This window comes from Monodon monoceros, unplaced genomic scaffold (genome assembly GCF_005190385.1).
Source record: "Monodon monoceros isolate NGI ecotype Baffin Bay Population unplaced genomic scaffold, NGI_Narwhal_1 Super_Scaffold_4, whole genome shotgun sequence".
Lineage (NCBI taxonomy): Eukaryota > Metazoa > Chordata > Mammalia > Artiodactyla > Monodontidae > Monodon > Monodon monoceros.
The window spans coordinates 25,014,525-25,029,888 of NW_021703781.1; positions in this window are offsets into that span (position 1 = coordinate 25,014,525).

Here is a 15,364-nt window from a genome sequence, read left to right on the forward strand (position 1 = left end):
CAACATCGAGTTCTCGATGATGGTACCAGGCCATCTCCCCAGTGTCAAGGGGAGCTTTTCTCTTAATGTTGTCTCCACTGCACAGATGTCCTAATTTATTACGCATTCCCAGAGAGATGGACATTTAGATTGTTTACTATTCAAACAGTACTGCAATAAATAACATATGTTACTTTGCCTGTGTGCAAGTTTATCTGTAGAATAAATTTCTAAAAGGAAAGTTGTTGTCAGAGGCTTTGTGCATTTTAAATTTCGTTAGATATTGTCAGATTGACTTCAATAGAAGTTGTACCAATTTACTTTTCCACTAGCAATGTATGAGTTTGCCTGTTGATCCACATCATTGCCAAAATAAGGTATTACTGAACTTTTGTATTTTTGCCAACTTGATAGGTTTAAAAATGGTATCTTAATTCCCTTTCTGCATAAATAAGCTGCAGAATTATTTTTAAATTGCGGTAAGGGAATGGTGGAATGGTGACAACTTTATTAGCATGTGAATCTTTCTGGAAGACTAACTGAATCACAGACTATGTCGTATATTTTGTTAAAAACCCATATGGCTATAAGATGTTGAATGGGAAAAGGAAGATGATTATTAGATTGAGGAGTGTTTCTCCTATTTTATTTGTAGCATAGTCTTTCAACTTGGCCATCTTTTGTCATTGGAGAGTAGTGTTTTTTCATGATAATTATCTTCCCTGAACCCTGATGAAAGCTAAGCGCCATCTAGTCTAAGGGAGAGTCCAGAGGACCTAGTTGCTCTCCTTGTTTTAAAGTTCTATAAAATGTAACTGTTAATACCTGTCTGCCTACCAGCAGCTACTATTGGCTCTGACATCGCTTATGAGACATTCCAAGGACTTGAATTTACCTGTCCCAGATATAGGGCTGTATTGTAGATGTGTAGGACCTGAGGTATGAAAGATGTTTTGAAAAAATAATTATCAAACATTTATTGAACACCTACTATATGCCAAGCACTGGTGACAAAGTCCCTGCCCTCAGGAAGCTTACTTTCTAAACAATAAACAAATATATGAAAAAGAAGAAAAGCATCCCTGATAGCTGTCAACTAGCGTAGTTACAGTGGTGTTCCCCTACTGAACATAATGTTACCGAATATCAACAGCAGATGAGGACTCTGCATGATTGTGAAAGGCCATCTTCAGTCATAATTAAGCCTGAATGAACACCATGCAACACAAAAATAACAATACCACCCCCCCCGATTAATACTGGTAACTAAGAGGGACTTCCCTGGTGGTCCATTGGTTAACAGTCCGCACTCCCACTGTAGGGGGCATGGGTTCAATCCCTGGTGGGGGGAACTAAGATTTTGCACGCTGCGTGGCGCAGCCAGAAAAAAAATACTAGTAACTAAGATACTGAATTGCCCGGGCTTTCTGAGAACACTCAATCTGGAATAGCACCCCACTTGTTTTCTTGAACACTCTGTAACATCACCTAACACAAGCCCAAATCCTGTACAAGTCCCTCCTAAAACCCTCTGAGATTCCCCACTCTTCTCCATGGTGTTCAGTCTCTCTTGCTACAGGGAGTTTAATTTTAAAAACTAACTTTGACTAATGTGTGTTCCTGGTGATCTTTGGCTGGTGGGAATTGACCCTTTAGGTAGCAAAAGTGCTGTATTTATAACACACACACACACACACTCTAGAAAACAGGATGAAAGAGACAGGAGCATTTGCTGCCTGACAGCGCTAAAAGGCCTGCAGAGGTGACTTTTGTGCAGAGGCCTGAATGAAATGAGGAAAGACCCATGTGGATATCTAGGGGTGGAAGGAATAGCAACTGTGCTGGCCTCTGGAGCAGGCTTGGCATGTTCTCCAAACAATTATGAGGCCAATTTGGCTTAAGAGTGAGAAGGGAAAGGGTGATTGGAAATGAATTTAGAGAAGTAGCCAGGGCTCTAATCCTGCAGGCTTCAAAGGTCCTGGTAAAGACTAGATTTTGCTTCTAGTGTTATAGGAAGCCAGTGAGAAATTTTGGTTTTGTGTAGGGGAGTGACTCACGTACCACATCACCGTTGTAGCCAAAGTGACACTGCCCTTGGGCTAAGGCAGAGAAGGCCTCATTCACCCACCTCTTTCTGTGTAGGGTGACTTGCCTGGCCTTGGAGACAGTTTCAACAAGCTCTTTTGGGTCCTTTATTAGGAGCCTAGATGAATGAAGGTTGCACAAGGAAATGAAAGCTGCAGCAGAGCCATAGGAGAATGCACCATGAGCTACAGTGGATTGAAGCAGCAGTGGCTGTAATAGGAAACTGGAGTTTTCTTTTCTTCACTTGAATAAAAAATTCACAGGCTGTCAAACTAGAGTTATGAGTGTCTTGTTTTTAGTTTAGAGGTCAGCCTTTGCAGATGGGCACCAGCAGAGGGTGCTACAAACTTCCAGCAGCCTGTGTGCCTTTGTCACTTAGGCACAGAATGAACTACGGAAGTTACTGTTTTGAACAAAGTATAGTGTGGGTATCAGAATCACCTGGCTTGTTAAAATTCATTAGATCCTACCTCCTGAGTTTGATTCCATTGATGGGAGGAATTTTCATTTCTGACAGGTTTCCAGGCAATGCAAATTCTTCCAAATTGGTTCTCTATCTGGAGGCAATCAGAATCACCTGAAGATGCTTTCTACAAGGCTGGGTGCCCTTCCCTAAGGGCATTTCACAATCAGGTATAGTGAGAATGCAGGTGTTCACAAAGCTCCCTCGTTTCCTCCTCTTAAGTGGATGTGAAAGTTCACTGAAGCTTGTAAGCATCATGCTTAGCTTTTTTATTCCCCCATTTCTTCTTTTAATTTTGCTTTCCAATTGTATGTTACTAGTGTATATAAATACATTTGATTTGGGAATATTGAGCTTTTGTGACCTTGCCAAACTCATGTATTAGTTCTAGAAGTTCTTTTGTAGATTCGTTAGGATTTTTTACATAGTCATAGTCAATCTTGTTGTCTGTGAACAGGGACAGTTTTATCCTTCCCCCTTTCCATCTTGAACTCTTGTTTCTCTGGTGGCCAGAAATAGATCTGCTGACCCCATTCTGTCATGATATTCAAGAGCAGATAACTTACCAGTTCACAAAGCAATTGACAGTATTCTGAATCCTAAGTGACCACTGAGGACACTTACGGGGAAAATATCTGAAATGATGATAAGGGCATTGGCTTTGAAATAAGAGAGACCTAGCCTTGATGAAATAGTTTGTTCTCATTGGCCAGAGCTAGAGAGTCTAGCCTTTAGCACAGCCCTGCTACTCTAAGCCAGGAGTTCCTGAGTTGCAGCATCCCAGGGGACTTGGGTTAAACCTTGGGGCGGACCAGGGCTTGGCAGAGGAGAAGGTAGCCCACTTGATAGGTCCTGGGAATTGGTAGCTGCATTCTCATGGAGGGCTCCAAATGGAAAGCAACAGATTGGGCTTCTAGGCAGCAGGGAAGAGGAAGTTTGCCTTTTCCTGGGCAGTAGTTGAATGGGGATGAATGGCATCTGGGGGCAAAGTAATGTGTTTGTGTCCTTTCTCCCTGCACGCTACCTGGTGCCTTCATACATTGGCACTAGGAGCATAACCTCCCTGGGCCCTCCCTTTGCCAAACCACTTTTCCTGGGGTCAGTTTACTGAGAGTTCCCATTTTCACAGCTTCATCCTTCCTCTGCTTCTATTCTTAAAGGTGGCCATTGTCTTCTCAAGGAAAATATCATCATGTATAAAATGCATTACATTTTCATTTCCCTAGCTGTAGGGTAGCATGTTTTGGAATAGATTCAAAATTGGTACTGCCTTTGGCCTCCCACTCTGGGTTCCACCTCTCACCCTTTATAATTCTTCCTGTTAGGAAAATTACTTAAAATAGAAATGGCTGATAACCTCAGCTGTCACACTGTAATAGGTCTTGGCTTACAGGGGAAAGACCTTGGTTTTGTCTCCTAGTTTTTTTTTTGTTTTTGTTTTTTTTGTCTCCTAGTTTTGATGTAGTGGGACTGTGGGTGAGTTTAGGCAGGTCATCAAACCACTCTGACTCAGTTTCCTCATTTGGTGTAATGGGATGATAATATACAGTATTTGGAAGGTAGAATAGTATAGTGGTTTAAGGACATGGGCTCTGAAGCCAAGCGCCTGGAGTCAAATCTTAGCTCCTCTACTTACTAGTCATGTTAACCTTGGGAAGTTACTAAGCCTCTTTGTCTCTCAGTTGTTTTTTTTTTTTTTAACATCTTTATTGGAGTATAATTGCTTTACAATGGTGTGTTAGTTTCTGCTTTATATCAAAGTGAATCAGCTATACATATACATATATCCCTATATCTCCTCCATCTTGCATCTCCCTCCCACCCTCCCTATCCCACCCCTCTAGGTGGTCACAAAGCACCAAGCTGATCTTCCTGTGCTATGTGGCTGCTTCCCACTAGCTATTTTACATTTGGTAGTGTATATATGTCCATGCCACTCTCTCACTTCGTCCCAGCTTACCTTTCCCCCTCCCCGTGTCCTCAAGTCCATTCTCTACATCTGCATCTTTATTCCTGTCCTGCCCCTAGGTTCTTCAGAACCATATATATATATTTTTTTAGATTCCATATATATGGAATATAGCATACGGTATTTGTTTTTCTCTTTTTGTCTTTCTGACTTACTTCACTCTGTATGACAGACTCTAGGTCTATCCACCTCACTACAAGTAACCCAATTTCGTTTCTTTTTATGGCTGAGTAATATTCCATTGTATATATGTGCCCCATCTTTATCCATTCATCTGTCGCTGGACACTTAGGTTGCTTCCATGTCCTGGCTATTGTAAATAGAGCTGCAATGAACATTGTGGTACATGACTCTTTTTGAATTATGGTTTTCTCAGGGTATATGCCCAGTAGTGGGATTGCTGTGTCGTATGGTAGTTCTATTTTTAGTGTCTCTCAGTTTTGAGTTGGTGATAGTACTTACCCTCATAGGGTTATTATGAGGATTTATGAGTTAATACATGCAAAGGATGTAAAATGGTACCTGGAACATCCTAAGTGTAAGATATCATCATCATCATCATCATCATGATTATAAGGATCCAGTGAGTTAATATTGTAAAAGTACTTTGAAACTGAAAAATCATACCCACCTTTGACTCTTACCTTAGTTATGCTTAGTCTGCAGGTTGAGGAGGGCTGTTTTGAATGTCACCTTCCCAAAATCCTGAAAAGCTGCTCTTGCCTGACAGTTCCTCTGCCCACAGAATGGCATGGAGGACCTAGGTCCCCTTTATTTACACAGAGCCTTAGGTGCTGATGCTATCACACCCCCAGGGAGTGACTGAACCACCTCTGTAGAAGGGAGTTGAAGAGGGAGGTCTCAGTAGGTGGCAGGGACAAGGATAATGCCCTGGCATGGGACAGAGACCTGACAGGGAGTTGTGAGATTCCTGGCTCTTGTGCCAAACTTCTGGAGGACTGGAGGGTAGTCCCTCCAGGCCTTAGTTTCCTTATCTCTAAAAGAGGAACAAGAGTCCCTGTTCTCACTTCACAAGGCACTGGAAAGGAGGCAGTGAGTTAATAAGTCCCAGATATTAAAAAAAAAAAAAAGGTATTATTGGAGTAAAAGGTTGTACTATTACTTGGCAAATTACCATTCCTGAACCAAACCTCCCTAAAAGTGAGTTCTGTTGGAGAGTTAGGGTGTGTGGGTGAGCAGTAAGCCCTGCTCTCTTGCTGGCCTCTGTCAAGGCTTTTTGCTAGATTGTACTCTAAATTGCACTCTGTGGAAGGCTTTGGTTGAACCTGCAAAAGTTTGGCCACTCTGCCACTCAGTTTTTCCAGTGTTCTGTCTCTGCATGGTCAGGAGCCTGGGGAAGGCTTGCTTTGCTTTTCAGCCCTTTCACACTCACACCACATCATACAGGTGTTTTTGCCCTGGCACCACATCCTCTGCGGTAGACGCTATACTCTTTTGCACTGTGACTTCACTGTTCCATCCATCAAGACACAAAGTCTGTTTCCCCAGCCCTCGTAGGTGCTGTCTTTGTGGCTTGCTTTAATTAATAAAATGTGGTGGAATTGCTGTTATGTGACTGAGGAGATTATCACTTTCACCGTCTTGGGATGCTGGCTGAAGCTGCTGTGCCATGAAGGAGACTGGGATGAAAGATCTTGAAAGGAGAGAGAGGCTCAGCTGACCAAGCTATCCCAGCTGAGCCCAGTTCCCAGCTCACCCACCAGCTGATGCAGCTGCATGAGTAAGCCCGAGGGAGACCAGGAGAACTGTCCAGTCAATGCACAGGGTCATAGACATAAACTGTTTTAAGCCACTAAGTTTTGGTATGGTTTGGTTTGTTCTGTGGCAATAGATAACCCACATACCTAACATTTTATCTCTAAAGCCCCTTCACACTGGTCTTCTGTCTTGAAAGACCTGGCTCTACATCTTTAAGAGTGCAGAGTGTGTTTGTCCAGACTTCTTGGTCAATACCCAGTTCCATGCTGTCCTGAAGTGTGTTTTCACAAGGCTGGTCTTGGCTCTGAGGCAGTTGTATTTTAAATGCAGTCTTACTGGTGAGCCACTGGTGCATTGTCGCTTGGCTTTGCCTGGAATTAAAAGCACCAACAAATATGCTTTCAAATTTTTTCAATTAAGAAATCACAAATTTAGGACTTCCCTGGTGGTGCAGTGGTTAAGAATCCACCTGCCAATGCAGGGGACACGGGTTTGAGCCCTGGTCCAGGAAGATCCCACATGCTGCGGAGCAACTAAGCCCATGCACCACAACTACTGAGCCTGTGCTCTAGAGCCCATGAGCCACAACTACTGAGCCCCTGTGCCACATCTACTAAAGCTCACATGCCTAGAGCCCGTGCTCTGCAACAAGAGAAGCCACGACAATGAGAAGCCCACGCACCGCAATGAAGAGTAGCCCCTGCTTGCCGCAACTAGAGAAAGATTTCTGCCCGTGGCCAAGGTGAAGCAGTAGGGTCCAGATTTACCCTTCCACTTCATTGATGCCCTCTAGTTTGTCACCATCATCATCCTAAATATGGTATTCCAGTTGTGATATGCGCCTAATACTGAGGACGGCCAGCCCATGCTTCCCTTGATCTGGACTCTATATGTCTATCATTTCACATTTGTAATTTGATGAAGGAGGTAGAACCTGAGCAGGCACTGTCTGGTAGCTTGTGACCTGGCCTCAGCTGACCTCTCCAGACTGGCCTTGCTAGAAAACCCCTCTTCCTGCTACCTCCTCCCCTAATATCCCATCTGTTGTAGTTCCCATTCTTGTCATATTATTTGCAGTTTGCTGAACATGCCATGCTGCATCGTGCCTGAGCATTCTTTCCTTATGTGCTGCCCTTCCCCTCCTTGTCTGCCACACAAACACTTCCTCCACTTTTAAGAATCCGTTGAACTCTGAGGCCTTCCTGATGCTCTCAGGGTGATCTGATCCCTTCATAACCCCACTGTCCTCTGTTCATATAGCAATTCTTGCACAGACAGCACTTTACAATACTTGTTCATGTTTGTCTCCCTTTCTGTACTGTGAGATTGGGTTTTTTAAATTAATTTATTTATTTTTGGCTGCGTTGGGTCTTTGTTGCTACATGCGGGCTTTCTCTAGTTGTGGCGAGTGGGGGCTACTGTTCATTGCGGTGCGCGGGCTTCTCATTGCGGTGGCTTCTCGTTGCGGAGGACGGGCTCTAGAGCGCAGGCTCAGTAGTTGTGGTGAACGGACTTAGTTGCTCCATGGCATGTGAGATCTTCCTGGACCAGGGATCGAACCAGTGTCCCCTGCATTGGCAGGCGGATTCTTAACCACTGTGCCACCAGGGAAGCCTGAGATTGTTGATTTTTAATTAGCCTCCGGCACAGTGTCTCACACACACTAGTTGCTTAATAAATGTTTGTAGAAGAAAAGGAGAGAAGAAGAAATGTGTGTTACAAAATCTGAAAGAATAGGGATTCCCCCTGCCACCTGCCCCAGCTGGAAGAATAGCCCATGCAAAAGCTGAGTGGTTCCGTCTGAGTGATGAATACAGTAACTTTTATTTTTGTTATTTATTTAATTTATTTATGGCTGCGTTGAGTCTTCGTTGCTGCGCGGGCTTTCTCTAGTTGTGGTGAGCGGGGGCTACTCTTCGCTGTGGTGCGTGGGCTTCTCATTATGGTGGCTTCTCTTGTTGTGGAGCACGGGCTCTAGGTGTGCGGGCTTCAGTAGTTGTGGCACGTGGGCTTCAGTAGTTGTGGCTCGCGGGCTCTAGAGCGCAGGCTCAGTAGTTGTGGCGCACGGGCTTAGTTGCTCCACGGCATGTGGGATCTTCCCGGACCAGGGCTCGAACCCTTGTCCCCTGCATTGGCAGGTGGATTCTTAACCACTGCGCCACCAGGGAAATCCCTGAATATAGTAACTTGATTTCATTGCTCTGTTAATTGGGACTTCACTAATTTTGAAGGAATAACAAGTTGGATAGTTTATTTTATACCATTTATAAACACAGAGTTTGTTCAACTGAAATCCTGCCATATAAACAAGAGCAAGCATTTCAAGTAGCCTTAAACACCTGACAAGTAATTCTTTCTGTATACACAATTGATGGACTGAATTAGAAAATATTCTCATCTGTTCATTAAAACAGATTTCCCTTAAGACCTATACTGAGAAGCAATTTATTAGCATAGTTCCACTAGATTCCTGAAGGTATAAAACTGAATTTCTTTTAATATGCTTTATGATTCAAACCAACTCTTGTCAGCTGGACCTAGTTAATCTGAATTAACTATACATGAAGTCCTTGGCACTGCAGAGAGCCGAGTGATTCATTCAAATGGTGTGTCCTTGTAGCTTGTCTCATAAAATTGCTGGAAGCTCAGAGAAAATGGATGCTGTTTTGAGGGCAGTGAAGGAGTTGTCCCTGGTACACTTTGGCTTCTAGATTTGAACCTCATGAGCTTGGTAGCTTTCTACTAAATGGGAGTTGTAGCAGCAGCCCTGACTCTTAAAAGGCACCCATCCCAGTGACTTCCTACCTCCAACCCCCAAAATGCCCACTTCTATATACATATCATACCCATAGAACTTTCATGGGGCATCAGGACCTTAAATGAAGAAAAACACAGACTCGTCATGTCGGGTCATCCTGTTAGAAGACAAGGGAAGAAACCTTGCTACGCACAAACACACTTGCCTACTGGGGGAACAAAGAGATCACTAGTGCTGGGCTGTACCCCCAGCAGGGCCTTAGGCATTTCTTCTACCTACAACTTTTCTGCTCTTGGCTCAAATATCCTAGAGCTGGGATATCAAGGGACTAATGAGGTTTTCGGAAGAGCTGAGGTGAGTGTGAAGGCTTCCCCTCCCATCAGAGAGCAACATTGGGCTCGTGGGACAGGTTACACCCTTTCCTGAGCCTCCCCAGATCCAGAGCCACAGCTGGGCATACAGGCAGAAGATCTAGGGATTCTAGTAGCTTCCTCCTGCACAGACCAATGACAGGTTACTTTGGAGGCCACCCCTGATGTGCTGTGGTTTCCCCCACCAAGCCAGAGTTCATGGGAAAATCCTAAAACCAACATGGCCTGGGGAATTCCCTGATGGTCCAGTGGTTAAGACTCCGAGCTTCCACAGCAGGGGGCACAGGTTCAATCCCTGGTTGGGGGACTAAAGTCCCACATGCCATGCAGTGTGGCCAAACAAAACAAACAAATAAATCTTGTTATTTAGCACAGGGAGATCAGCTTGATGCTTTGTGATGACCTAGAGGGATGGAATAGGGAGGGTGGGAGAGAGGCTCAGAGGGAGGGGATATGGGGATATATGTATATATATAGCTGATTCACTTTGTTGTACAGTGGAAACTAACACAGCATTGTAAAGCAATTATACTCCAATAAAGATGAAAACAAACAAAAAACAGAAAAAAACCTCAAAAGAACATGGCCTGACACCATGTACTGAAGGAGAAGGCTATACTCTGAACTAGGCAGGAAAGCCCTGGCTCTGTATGTTCTAATTGTGTCCCTACATTGACCCATTGTTCATTATCAATCTTTGCAATTTCCTTCCTTCATTTTTCTTCCATTTTTTCCTAGTTACACTAAGCTTGGGTATGAGGCTTTTACTGCTAAAATAGCTCTTCCTGGTTGTGTTTACAAGACTTAGAGTGCCAACCTCTGCAAAGGGGCCTAGGAGCACACCTTTGGAATTCCTGGCCCTTTTCTTGGCAGTTATTTCTGAAATCATGGTTCTTTTGTATATTTCAATATTATATATAATAAATATATTTTATATATATTATATAAACATTTCCTATTTTATACATGTATTTTGAATATTTACATTTCCTGTACCATTGGTTGACTCTCCTAATTGGCTCTTCTGCCCCTTTTCTCTGAGATGCCCCTTTCCTTCTGCAAGGAACCATTTTTTTCCACTCAATTTAACAGCTATTTGTTGGGCCGCAATGATTAAGGCCCTTAAGGGGAGTTAAAGATGAAGATTACACTGTCTATCCTCAAGACTTTATAAATCTGATAAGGAAAGTAGAAAAAAACGCAAATGACTATAAACCATAAGTGTCATTCTGTCTGTTGAGTACCTGCTATATGCGCATTGCTTTAAGTGTAATTTTTCATTTAATCCTTGTAAGCCTTGCAAGATAGTGGTGTAATCCCCCATTTTACAGCTTGCTGAGGAAATTCCTAAAGGTTGTACTGCTAGCAAGTGACAGACAGAGTTGGGATTCGAACCTGGTATACTGTCTTCCAGAGTCCATGAGCTTCCCTACTGTATCAGGAGGCCGCTCAATGCAGACCATAGAAACAGATTCCATAAAAGTGATGTGAGGTTCCAAGGAGGAACTGAATCTGGAAGGGCTTTAGAAACACATTTGAGACAGGTATGCTAGTTTACATCCTCTCAGCAGCAGATGCCAAGATGGAATTAAATGTGCAAGAGATTTACTGAGGGGTATGCCGGAGACAGATAAAGGAGAAAAAGCAGTAGCAGCTTCAGATTTGGATACAGGAAGAAGATTGGGTAGAAGAGTTTCAAATAGCAGTGTAGCTCTAAGAAAGTTTCAGCCAGGTCAAAGGGGCATCCTGTTAGACGAGTCCCATGTTTTGCAGGGATGGACCTGCATGAATACCCCCATCATGCTTGGTCATCAGCAGCAGCTTGTGTGGCTTCACTGGATCCAGAGGGGCAGCAGCCAGAGCAGTGAATCTGCCATGCTCCTCATAGCAGCAGATGTGAACAGTGCCTCTTCATGGCTGCCATGATAGCCTTAGAAAAACTGGTTAAATTTCAGGGGTAGCTATGTTGAGAATGACATTTGAGATAGCACACGTTCTGTGGAACACTAGGCTCTCAAGATCCTTGTTGAAAAAATTGGAAGTTTGTTGCATTCTCCTTTCAGAGACTCATCATGCACAATAATTCAAGGCTCTGTGAAGTTCCACTTAAAGAAATGGGTTAACCTTGGTTTAATATAACAGTTCCCACACCTATTTGATTACAGAGCTCTTTCTATGTATGTAAATTCTGTTAATGCCCTGTGTGATTATTGTTCAGCAGAACTCTGTGCTTGCTTAGAAAGTTAGGTATCAGCCATATGGTGAAGGGTTTTAACCTGTATTTAACCTGGGTTGCTTTATAGAGGGGTTCTGAAGAGGGGATTCATACAATCAGAGTTGTATTATCTGGCAGTGGTGTGTAGTGGTGATTGGAGCAAGAGGGTGACCCTTAAAGTTAATCCCTGATTACTTAACAGCCGGAACCAGTCCTGGGATTGCCCCCAGTTTCCAGAAATAGCATGTGAGTCATTTGAAATCCAATTGCTTTACTTCCAATCAAAGGACTAGGAGAACTCAAATTGTTGGGAGGGGTGGGTCACCCAGTATCAAACTGACCAACCTCCTACAGCCAGAAATAATGGCCCATTGTCCTGCTGGCTTCCTCATCAATTTCCCTCTGTACTGAGTGTCTAGGCAGCTGCCAGTCAAGCTGCACTTGTGACTTGCCCAGGCCTCAGAACTCTCCCTCACACTCCTTCCACTGCCTCCTGCACCAGCCCTACAGACACAGGGAAGCCACACAGTAGATGCAGGCAGCCGTGGGATGTGAGTCATGAGACATTCTCATAGGTGACCCAGTGACAAGTCTATGGACAAGCTAGCTTCCCTCTCCCCCATTTACCTTCATTGTGGAAGCTCATGCCCTCATCACAAACCTACCAGGGAAAATTTTTCAAGCCAGCTGTCTCTCTTAATGGGCCATGACAAGGCTGGTACAAAGCAGTGGACTCTGAACATTCCATAAATATGGTTAGTTACCTGCATGGGGTAAGGCTTTGACGATGGGGGGCAATGTGAATGGTTAAGAGCATGTGCCCTAACTCACAGTTGGGTTTAAATTTTGTCTCCACCACTTAAAGCTATCTATGCATACTGGGCTAGTTACCTGACCTCTGTGTTTCTAATCTATAACAGGTATAACAGGCATCCTTATAGTACCTGTGTTCATAGGGTTGTTATAAGAATTAAATAAAGCATATGAAGTGTTGAGAATAGTACCTGCACAAAGGAAGTGCTTGATATTGTGTTAGCTGTGATTATTTTGATTGTGTTTATCCTTACTAGTGTCATCATTATTAGTTACTGGATGGGTGGGTGGGGAGGTGGGTGGGATAAAGTTAAGTAAGAAATGGTCCCCACCATTAAAGAGTTTGATAGGGAAGGCAGAAGGCAGAGTGTTTTTTAAAAACATGATATGTAGGTAAATTTTAATTAAAAAACCCATAAATATTGAATTCTGGTTAATTATATGTATGCTGAAGTATTTAGGAGTGAAGTATACTGATGTCTGCATTTGACTTTGAAATGGACTGATGAATGGATAGATGGAAAGATATGGGATAAAGCAAATATAGCAAAATGGTAAATGTAGACTCTAGATAATGGATATATGGGGGTTCACTTTACAATTCTTCCAACTTCCCTGCATATTTGAACATTTTCATAATAAAATATTGGAAATATATGTTAATACCTTATGCCGTAAGGTAAAACATACCATAGAATTTCAGAGGGAGTGAAATGATGTGTAACTGGTAGGTCAGAAAAAACTGTGGTGGGAGTATATTTGAGTTGGGCTTTAAAAGGGTTCAGAGGGTTTAACTCAAAAATGGTGGGGACAGGAAAGCATTCCAGGTGGGATGAACAGCAAAGGCCATGATACTAAAAACAATGTGATTTGGGAATGTATGACCTGAATTAGTACAGGTGGTAGGAGGGAAACATGACTGTGATGGAAGGCAGAGTGGGATAATGGTCCATCTTCCTTATATCAAGGACCTTATCCTACAGATAAATGGGAGCCACTGAAGTTTCTTGAGCAGGAAACTCTCTACATTTTTCCTGTCACTTTGGGCTAGGCTTTCCCATATAGGAGGAAGGTGTGAACTTTTTCAAGGAAGTAAACAATGTTTCATCAGTGTTTTAATTAGAACTCTGGTCAAGACCACAGGTTGGACTGGATGATAAATAGCAAAGTCCTTTTATTACATATCAGTCTCTATACAAACCCAGAACCACTGGTATATCATTTGAGAGGAACTGCATGAAACTTGCACTTAATTTGTGTCCTGACTGTTAAGCTGTAACTCCAGTATCTGCTTTAATAGTCACATCTTACATTAAATACTAAATCAGAAATGGAGTCTACACTGCATGTGTCTGGAGAGCTTTAGAATGCTCCTCTTTTCCCCTAGGGACTGCTGGGACTTGATAGACAGTCTAGATCAGTGGTTTTTATGCTTCAGTGTGCCTAAGAATGACAGCCCAATGTTGTATGCACAAAACCAGGCACACTATCCCTTATGTGCAATTTCAGGGATTTTTTTCACAGCTAAGGGCTTGAGTTTTGAGCCCAGTTAATCCTAAAATGGCCCTCACCCCCAACTGTGGGTCTTAACTCCCCCAAATATTTTAAGTCCCTCTATTTATCTGTGCTCTCCTTAGTTTTCATGTCAATCCTGTCTGTGCTTCCTTCTTCCTGGTTTGTCCTCCCACTGCTGCTCTTCCTGCCCCCCTATCCCATGGAGCCCTCTAGAACCTCGTTCCATTGTAAACAAACTACCCTAAGTCCTTAGTTTCACCACTTGGTGCTCTTTCACTCTGCTCACCTTGGCAAAAAACTACCTTTTTCCATTGATATATTGGATCCCAGGGAAGACTGCTCATTCTCCCACACCCTCCCACATCCTAGGGCTGGACCTGGGGACAGGAAGGATGGCCACTTTCTTAATTCCTCCACCCTGCTATAAAATCACCTCCTTTGAGGTTCATGCCATCAGTTCTACCATCCTCTACTGAGGTCATCCTTTATGGCCAACTTCCTGTGTTCCCTGAGGACTTCGGCACCTGACTCAGTTTTCCTACCTCTTATCCTAGCAACATTCTGGTAACTTCAGTATCCCTGCCAACAAACTGTGCCTATTCCACCATTGTGTATTGGATGTGCGGGGGGCAGGTAGCTGTAACAACCAAGCTTCACCTCTTGTCCTGGACTACCTTCAACTCCAGTGAACTTCACTTCCACCCTTCCATGGCCACTCCCCACCCAGAATGCTCCACTGCTAAACCTTACACCCCAACATCCCACATTCTAACTGTAACGACAGCTTAGGGTTCTCTCTTTCTCTTGTCTCACCTCAATAAATGTTCCAATTGTATAAAGATTCCCAGTGCCAAGCCCCAAAGACCCGGGCAAGAGGAGCCCCCACCCCAAGTCTCATACTTTAGAGGGCCCCAGTCTAACCCTTCTCAGATGGTGCCTATTCCTCTAGGGTAAGGAGTCTGCAGGGCCAAGGGAACATGCCCACCAAAGCCCATGCTCACCCTCTCCATACCTGGACCAAACTCTGGATACAGAAGATCTCAGTTTTCCCTGTTGAAAGAGTCCTGAGCCTGCTTCTGGGGCCTGCATGGACTTTGTCCTCAGAGTCCTTTCTCTGGAGCATAGATTGAACTGCCAGTGACACACCGCTAAGCCCATGGGGTGGTCAAGGAGTGAGCTATGTGAGGGAGGATGGACCTTGCCTGTGCAGGCTACGGTGTACCCTTCACACTGTGGGGCGGAGTCTGGGGCAGGAAGAGAAGGAGTGTGTATCTAGGGCTGGCTCTTCCCATGTGACCTCATCTGGCACAGTCAGGATTAGGACTGAGTCCTAATAAAGGAATCTTGAAAACCGACCTGGCTGGATTTCAGAACTGCTGTGGACTCCACGTACGTCCTGTTTCCCCTTTTTGACCAGGGGTGTCTTCAGCAGTTATCTTGTGCCTAACCTTCTCCGTGTGTGTTGGATATGTGTACG